Source organism: Sphaeramia orbicularis, chromosome 10, assembly GCF_902148855.1.
Source record: "Sphaeramia orbicularis chromosome 10, fSphaOr1.1, whole genome shotgun sequence".
NCBI classification, from domain to species: domain Eukaryota; kingdom Metazoa; phylum Chordata; class Actinopteri; order Kurtiformes; family Apogonidae; genus Sphaeramia; species Sphaeramia orbicularis.
Window position 1 is genome coordinate 17,632,938 of NC_043966.1, and position 10,050 is coordinate 17,642,987.

At 39.1% G+C, this 10,050-nt stretch overlaps 1 long non-coding RNA gene across 1 annotated transcript in view; it reads right to left on the minus strand.

Annotated features, from left to right (window-relative positions):
* The window catches only part of LOC115427285 (uncharacterized), a 57,911-nt gene extending 48,771 nt beyond the window's left edge, over positions 1–9,140 (minus strand). The window contains exon 1 of the long non-coding RNA XR_003936466.1: positions 9,124–9,140. This is a non-coding gene — a long non-coding RNA (uncharacterized LOC115427285). The remainder of the gene's footprint in view (positions 1–9,123) is intronic.
* Between the last annotated feature and the right edge of the window lie 910 nt (positions 9,141–10,050).

Genomic DNA, 10,050 nt, shown 5'->3' on the forward strand with positions numbered 1-10,050 from the left:
AGGGTTGTAAAAGGTGGGTTGCGTAGAAGCCATCACCATCCACTAAATTTATCAAAAGGATAGACAAGAAATAAAACAGTCATCAGACCCTCAAAACCCAAGAATAAGTGGAAATTAAATGGATGGATCTAAAATACAAAACTAGTCTTTTCTCTCAAGGGAAATACAGGGAACATGACAGAGGAGTTACTGTCTTCTCAGAGGTCACAATGAACCTGAAGAGTGAGTTTCAGCCTCCTTATATCCACACCCACTCAGGACAATCACCCTCAGCTGTGGTGGAAACACCGGTGCATCCACTCACACCTAATCAACAGAACCTGAAGGAAGGATCTGCCTGGAACCGGTTTTATTGAGGAATCAATATTACAGAAGAGGATAGTGTTTCCACGATCAGTACAGAGACTCTGAATGTCCACAAAAAAACAAAAAAAAACACATGATGCTGCTGAGAAGCCAAGAGACTGCATTTTACCTGAATTATTTAGGTGTCATGATGAGATTAATGGCGTAAAAATTTTTAAAGATTTTGGAGCCGGCAGGTCTTTGAGTGATAGTTATATGTTTATTTCATTATTTTTGCTAAAAGAAGTTAGTAATTGATCAGCCTTCACTCTGTTTCTCTTCGCCTTGTCCTGGCCTCCAAGTCACGTTGCAACATGATGAAAAATATTGATCCTTTTCAGTCATTTGATCGTATTCCTTGAAAAAACACTGATCCAATACAATGGTCAACACTGAACACTTATGCCATGTATACACCTAGCTGGGTATGTGGAAAAAGTGTGATTTTCTCATGCGTTTCATCCAAGGTTATAATAGTTTTGGATTTTTCATTATAGTTTAGTTTTATATAGTTTAGACTTTTTTTTCGGAGTAGAGCCACTGCTCCTCCACATCGAGAGGGGCCATCTCGGGCATATGTTTCGGATGCCTCCTGGACGCCTCCCTGGGGAGATGTCCCGGGCATGTCCCGCCGGGAGGAGACCTCAGGGAACACCTAGGACACATTGGAGAGACTATGTCTCTCAGCTGGTCTGGGAATGCCTCGGGGTCCCCCCGGAAGAGCTGGGTGTCTGGGGAGAGGGAAGCCTGGGCATCCCTGCTTAGACTGTTGCCCCCGTAACCCGGCCCTGGAAAAGCAGCAGATAATGGATAGATGGATGGACTTTTTTTTCCTCTAATTCAGTTAGTTTTAATTAGTTTTTAGAGCAGGTTTACTAGTTTTTATTAGTTTTTGTTTTTTTCTAAATGTTTAGTTTTAGTATTAGTTTTTTCATATCTTTTATCTTCCTCGCTATCGTATTGAAAGAAATCCCATACGTGACCCTGCTGCTTTCTCCCAACTTTAGTCTCCTTGTTGCCAGGTAGAGTGGGAACGAGAAGCCGACTCTAAAGACCAAGTGACGAAAAGTGACGGACAGTGAAGTGCCGTATGGTGCCACCAGCGAAAATTGCTCGAGCAAAAAAAATGGATTTCATATCAATCCAACATTGACAAAAATGAAAACAAAGGGAATTTTATCTATACTTTTTATACATTTTAGTTAGTTTTGTAAGCACACAATACAGTTTCAGTTAGTTATCGTTTTTTTCTTTTAACTCATAAAGACCCAAACATCCAGTGGCGACCAAAACCATTCACTAATATGAAATGTAAAATACCTGTTGATAGACTAATCCTGTCAATACATGTAAATAATTGTAATACAGTTTGTCGTCTTTTCATGCTCATCTGACATGACCCATTTGGATGTTCAGAGGCTCCGTAGTTACCATGGAAACACCGTCATCTTCTACACCATTGATTCACCAGTAAAACCCATGGAGTTGGATCGTTGACAGTGGATGGACACACTTGTTTTGTGTCCAGTTAACAACATATTTTGCATAAAAAACAATATTTTTCTTCAATTTTATCTGTTTTGGATATAATAACCCTAAACCTTAATCTGAGCTTTAATGAACATCTACATAATCAGTCAATTAAATATAGGAAAATACCTGATTTTCACATAAAAATGCTAAATACAGAGTAGAATATGAGAGTAAATGGTGCTTCATCACTTAAGAAAGGTTAAAAATAGAGAATTTACTTGAGAACTGCCACAAAAATAGAACTAGGTCTTTATGGGTTAAATATAGTTTTTTTTATTTATTTCAGTTGACGAAAATGTTCTTTCAATTTTAGTTTTCATCATTTCGTTAGTTTTCATTAACAATGATAACCTTGGTTTCATCCATATGAAAAATCCAGTTGAGGTCACTGAGAACAATTATTTCTAAAGAGGTTTTAGAAAACTCAGTTGCTGTGCTTAGATGTGTACAGGGGATACCACAGTATCAGCGTCATATGTGTGATCTTTGTGTGTGCAATAAGTGTATGCAGGTTTGAGAGTGTTAAAGCTATTCTGAAAACAATTTAGTGTGTGCAACACTAATACTGAAACTGGAGGTGGGAAAATATCCGTTTCTATAGATACGCAACAGCATGTATACATGGCCTTAGCGCAGCCCTGTCAGTTTAACATGTGTTCCACTTATGATCCATGTACAGCTCTCACCGCAGAATTTCAATCACCGAAAACAGCGACCCCTGCTAGACCTCCACTTTATGGAAGTTTACAGTCGGTTATATCTGTGAAGAATCCCTCCTCTAACACTGTTTTGAGATGAAACTGAAAATGTACAGGCAGTTACAGTTTATATCTGGATGGATTTTTGCAGCAGCTGCTATTACGGAGGAGAATGACAAGAAATTCTTCATTGTCAAAGGTGAAGCTGCCAACGTTAACTAACAATGTTAGATTCAGAATGTTATAGTAGAAGTGACAGCAAAAGTATTCCAGTTAGATTAACACAATATCTTCCAGCATAAATCTTATCTAACCATATTTCCAGTGACAGCAAAACAGCGTCAGTGTAAATGAGACTCCACTGACAGTCCGATGATGTGGACGAGGAGCATCAGGACAAGGAAATGTTCATGTATCTGAGCTGTTTCTCAGACAGCGTTCTGTGCAACTAGAGCCAAGGCTTATCTCTTTGTCCAACTGAACTAAAACCATGTAGCACAGGGGTGGGCAATCCTGGTCCTCGAGGGCCAGTATCCTGCATGTTTTAGATGTTTCCCTCTTCGAACACACCTGGTTCACATGATAAGCCTATCATCAAGCTCTGCAGAAGCATGATAATGACCTTCAGGTGTGCTGGAAGAGGGAAACATCTAAAACATGCAGGATACCAGCCATTGAGGACCAGGATTGCCCACCCCTGATCTAGCATATTAGCTTAAAGATGTAGCTGTAAATGATAACTTGGTATAACTTTTGTAACCTTACTTCTGTGGTGTTTCTGTAACTGGGAAGACCATGCAATTTCATAGATTCTGCAGCTTTATGATTAAAAAGTCCTGACATACAGTATGTTGTAACCAGGGATGCACAGATCACGGAATTCGGGCCGATACCAAAGTTTAAAATGGCATTTGGAAATCCAATCCCACCCCTGAAAAGCTGCTCATTGCATCAGCAGTTGCTTTTCCATTGACCCTCAAATTGCGCAAATATAACTTGTGCATAAAAATTTGCCTAATGGAAAAATGACAATTTCGTCCAAACTCTTCTTTATCGATTAAACGTTTTTGTGCTGGCAAGAGGTGGTTTTTAAGGTGTAGCACAATTGGTATGTCACACAAAACTGCAATGGAAAGACCTTTTTCCACAACTAGAGTCACATGAATACAAAAAAATGGATGTTGACGGACATTACAACAAGTGAAGAGGAGTTTTAAAAGAAACATGGTGCGGTATGTGTGGACACACCAGGAAAATGAATCATTTTTTAAAATTTTGGTAGAGGGGTAATATATAATAATAATAAATATATCTGTATATCGGCGTGATATTTACATTCATCACCATGTTTATGGAATGACTAATAAATAAACAAATCATGGCATTTGTGATTTAATGGAAAATTTGACATTACGCACTTTTGTTTTATCGACATTTAGTAAATATCGGTAATGTTTTGCGCATATGTCCAATGGAAAAGTGACAAGCTAGGGAAAGCTTTTTAAGCCCATGGGTGTCAACATTCTATCTGTGTTGCCACAGCAATGCTACGCAATACTTGCAGGAATATACACATGCTATACATCCATGTAACCAGAAGAATGTCAGCTAAAAGCTCAACAAAACAAATTTTGGGGAAAATAGAACATATTTCTGTTAGAACCAGTGACACAAGACTTGGACCCAAATGCACAACCAACAGACAGGAATAAAGTTAAAGAGTGTTTATTAAACACGGACAAAATTAACAGTTCACAAAAAGGTTTCGTTAAGGAGTCTTTGCAGGTCAGACTGTGTGAATTCGTCACGGCGTCCGAGACCAGCAAGGGAAACTCTCTGCCCGGGTCGGGAGCACACGAGGGTAACCCGACTAGGAGGAAACAGAGGAGAGTCAGGGGACAGACCAGGTCATACACAGAGGATCCAGAAAACAGGCAACGGTACATGGGGATAAAGCAAAGCACTAACCGTGAGTCCAGGCAAAAGTCGAAAACCAGTGAGGCAGAATCAGGCAGAGGTACAGACAGGGATCAGGCAGGCTCAGAAGACGAGGAACAAACCGGGTCAGGAACGAACAGACAGGCAGGCAGACGAACAGGTTCAGAGAATCGCTGGTAAGTATACACAACACAAGGAAGGAATACGAACTGGCACAGGACAGGGGAAAACACAGGGCTTATATACACAGAAGGGAGGGAAGACAATGAGACACAGGTGGAACAAATCAGGGCGGAGACAGGTAATCAACACAGGTGAAACAATCAGGGAGAGGAAGCAAAGACACCAGACATGACACAAGAGGAGGATTAACAAAATAAAACAGGAAATGACACACAAGACAGACAAAACATACAAGAGTCCAAGTACTGATATGACAATTTCGAACAACAAGAATGTAAATGGGTAAATATCACAAACAAGCTAACAATCCGAGACCAGTGTTTGTCATGAATATTTAACATAACAGACCAGTGCAACAAACTTTGCATCACTAAGCTAACACTAAGCAGGTCATAAAGTACAAGTATTATTTATTTACCGTTAAAACTCAATGAATGAGCTGAAGAAGAGCAAAAATAAAGGTCACATTATGAAGTGATGATTCTGAATTTGGTCTTACATTTGCTGTTTTTTTATCATAACTTGGTTTTGTATTAAATTCCTGCTCTTGTCTAATCCATTGTTTTGAAATGATTCCAAAGTAGGAACACGTGGGCCAGGGCTTAACAGGTGGGAATTCCTGTGAGTGTGTGACATCATATGAAATATATATGTACAGTAGGATATCAGTCACTATCAGGAAAACTGAGATGACACCATGAATCTCAGCCAGACATTCATCCTGTAAACACAACACAGAAACTAAGAACTGTAGCAACAGAAAGACCCTGGAACAAAAATCTTGTACGTAATGACTTGAATATTTCTCCATGCCTGCCTTTTTTTTTACACTATTGAAGCAGAAATCAGAGCGCTAAGTTCCAGTCGTAGTAAGACAAGTCTTTGATAACTTCTCCAGTGACAGAGGGAAGCCTGCATCTCTGTGGACTCTGTGGGCAAAGTGAGATCTTCATGTTTAATTCATCTGTAGCCTAGTTAATTTGGGACAAGGGCCTGAATTCTTACTACTGCACATGGTCGGTTCTCCTCAGTGGGGAGCTTGACAGTTGCTTAGAGACATTGATTTCCCTCAGAACCCTTGAGTGGCTGAGTGTTTTAAACATTAAAGTGGAATCATAGTGTTTTGGAGAGGAGGCTAAGGCTTCTTGACTCTTTGTCTCATTGAACATACAATAAGTTGCCAACATTTATCAAGAGAGCTCCTGCCTGAAAGCAAACTGGATTTGCATTTCATGACAGCAGAGACATATTCTGGTGAGAGGGTCTAAGGTCAACAAATATTTAAAAGCCATAAAATTATCAATCACTAGCCAAATCTGTTACAAAGTCTCTCTGTAAATGGCACAGAAGGATCAATAAACTCTCTTTCCAAAATTTGACCTTGGTAACAACTCTGTTTTTGGAGTTTAAACTGTCAAACAAGTCATAAATATGATATTTTAGATTCAAATTGTCTTGATACAAAGCCTGACCAAAAAATAGCCTTCATACTACGCAATGTTTAAGCAATGTCACAACATATATTTCCATCCGTAGTTGCTTTAATTTTCCCCCAAGATCTTGTTTTCGATGACGCTGCATCAGATCACTTGGTCATGTGTTCTCCACCACAGCCTAAAGATTCTCAAGGGGGTTCAGGTCTGGACTCTGGATTGGATTGTGGTGACCAATCCATGTGTGAAAATGATGTCTCATGCTCCCTGAACCACTGTTTCATAATATGAGCCTGATGAGTCTTGGCAATGTCCAGTCTTTATGCTCCCTTGCAGGCTGATGGTTACATAAGAAATGAGAAGCTATTCACTGAATTTGCTAAAAACATCCACGTGAAAAACTATGAACTAATGGAGTAAGTGTAGGGTAGAATCTTATGTGAAGTATAATCAAAAATATACAGGTGGTACCAGGCAGAACGAATCCCGCTCCTCGCACATATTGTAGCTTATTTTGGCATCGATCCAGCTGATATCATCATTTCTATGTGTGTGGTGATGTCAGCATATCAATAGCTTCTATATATGTGCCAATTTTGTGGTAAATTGAAACAAAATTGACGTTTTTATAGACATTTGAGATGTCGCCCATTATAAGTAAATGGAGGGGAAAAAAAAGATTTTAAAAATTCATAAAAAATTTGATCTTTGATGTACTTTTTCCAAAATGTAATCAGATCTATTCTGGGTCACTGGCAATCTATGAACCCAATTTGGTATGAATTCAACTAATAGATGTGTTGCTAGAGTTTTAACAAACAAAGAAACAAACAAAGAAATAAACAAGTGGTTCCAGGCACAACAAACCCCACCCCTCGCATGTATTGTAGCTTATTTTGGCATCGATCCAGCTGATGTCATCATGTTTATGTGTGTGCTGATGTCGGCATATCGATTGCCCCTATATATGTGCAAAGTTTGAAGTAAACTGAAACAAAACTGGTAGTTTTATAGACATTTGAAATTTCACCCATTGTGAGTAAATGGGAAAAAAAGAGATTCTAAAAATTTATTAAAAATGTTAACTTTGACCAACCTTTCCCAAAATGTAATCAGATCTATCCTGGGTCACTGGCAATCTATAAACTCAATTTGGTATGAATTCAACCAACAGATTTGCTGCTAGAGTGTTAACAAACAAACCGAATCAAAAACAATACCCCCCCCCGCCTTCAGGGGGCTGGGTAATAAATAAATCAGAGATCCTTATGGTCAGAAATATTACCATTAGCCATTAGGACCATCAGGTTTAATACCACAACAGATGAGTTTATTTGTTGTTTGAGCTGGGTGAAAAATAAAAGCAAAGTTCCTCTTTTTATTATATTCTTCTAGTCTTATGTAGATTTAATTTGATTGGATGACTTTGGAAAAATGTAAAATGAGCTTCACTTACAAAGACCACGCTATAAATTGCTCATTGAATAGTATAGATGAATGAAGCGGTTCGGGGAAAGGATGAAAATGGCCAAAGAGGATGGAATGAATGGACAATGGATGACATTCAGAGACGTGGGGAGTCACTCAGAATAGGGGTATATCAGTCCGGAAGCTTCAAGGTCCTTGGTGTGAGGGGATGGGACTTTTACATCTGAGGCGAGTGGAAGAAAAAGGGTTTAGACATGCCTATATATAGGGGGTGCAGGAAATGAGATTATATGAAGTATGGTGAAGTATGCTCCTGAATCTAGGTTAATGACTTAATATTAGGAAAGAAACCTTTTTAGTTCAGATTTAATTTGGCAAAGTTGTGATTTTGACCACTGTAACATAAATAAGAAAAATCAAATGATCCTATGGTTAACATATTACATACGTTTATTATGACTAACAGCATGATCAGTGATTGTTTTTTGCTTTTCCACATCATACATGAAGCAATTCTATCCCTGCGTCTGAGTTCTGCTGATTTCATGATCCTAAGTGGAAAACACACTCCTCCAGGTCCTGAGGCAATCAGCTTTTGTTTGGCATTAAGCCTAATAGACTCTGAAAAGAGTAACATTTCACAGTGGATGTCTTTATGTCTGGTATGTTTTATGTTTATGTTTATTTTTATTTTGTTCAAGAGACAATGCACATTAATTAACATGAGCCCTGGGGTTCATTGTGGAAATGTGCCAAATGTGGTGCTAATTCTCATGCATGGTCCCTGGCAGGTTGTCCACATAAAAGCATTAAAAGGAAAACATGCTAATCACACATACATGCAGAAGAAGCACATGCAATTACTAAAACAGTGACATAACCATATGGCAGATTAAACACAGTGAATAAGCATACAGACAAAAGCTCATAAGCACAGACAATTAGTAAAACAATGACTTATGAGGAAAATAGCATGTAAAACACATTCATAAACAAAAATACACAAGTAACAGACATAAGCACAACATGTACAGAATTTGAAAAATGATTATGTAGTTACTACCTCAGCATTTTTGTCCATTTTCCACAGATATTCTTGGTTTTCAATCAGATACAGGTCAACTTTATCTGTTCCCAGTGTGACTTCTTTTGCTTTCATATGTTGCTAAAAATGACGGCATAATGTTGTAGTTTACAATCTCATCAGGTAGGAGCTGTAGTACAGAGTTTTATTTTGTTGGACTATTTACTTGTAATTTACAGCTGATAAAATGGTTGATAAAACAATAAATAAATAAATGAAATACAGGCCAACCAGGAAGTGAGATGTTCTGACTGGTTTCACAGCCATGGCTCTTTTCATTTCTGTTTTTTTTTCTCTCTCTCTCTCTCTCTCTCTCTCTCTCAACCCCAGATTGTGACCTAGAAATTGATTTTGGTGTTAATTTGCTAAAATGAACATCAGGGAGCAGGGATTCCAGCCAAAGGAGCTATGACCTGAGGATACAGCTTTGTGGAAGACTTTACTGTCAGAACTGTGATGGGTAAAAGAGGCATCACGTGACTGAATTATCCAAACCACAGAAGAATCAGCACTTTAAGAATGAAGCTTTCCCCCAATCTGTCAATCCTGCCACCAGACGTTAGTCTGGTTTTGTCTGTCTTTCATGTTTGTCTGTCACTTCCTGTTTTATTTTGTTAATTTTCCCTCATGTGTCTTTTCTGTCGTCTTTACTTCCCTTCCTTGATCGTTTCACCTTTTCCCTGATTACCTGACTCCGCCCTGATTTGTGCCACCTGTGTCTCATTGTCTTCCCTCCCTTTTGTGTATTTAAGCCCTGTCTTTTCTTCAGGTCAGTCGCCAGTTCGTATTCTCTCGTAGTTTACTTACCAGCGTTCTGATCCTGTCTGTTTGTCTGCCTACCTGTTTTTTTGACCCGTTTTGCCATCTCGATTTTGCCTGTTTGCCTGCTCCCTGTTGGTTTTGTCTGCCTCAATCTGCCTTCCTGGTTTGACCTCTTCACCTGACTTTATGGTACGTGAGCTCTGTCTATCCCTTATGTCCTGTTGCCTGGCTGATAGCTTACCCGTGTATGACCTGTTTCCGTCACTGACCTCCCTCTGCGTCTCCCTCGTCGGGATTCCGACTCAAACCGCTGAACCGTACAGAGGGTTCGCGTCCTCAGTCCGGAGGACAAACCTGAAGAGGATCTCCCCGACCACTGTCCTCAAGATATTGTTAATAATCCTCATTATTTACCTGTCAGTACAATCAGTGACTAATAAACTCTGAACTTTTATATCTGTCTCTGAGTTCTGCATTTGGGTTCAGTGTCCGTACTAACAGCATTACACAATCTGCACTCATATTTATGTCTAAAAGGATTACGTGATCTTTCAGAGTTTGTGTGTTTTATTTATTTATTTATTTATTTATATCTACAAAAGCACTCAGAGTGCAGACCTCCGCTAAGGCAGATCCCCCCCCCCAT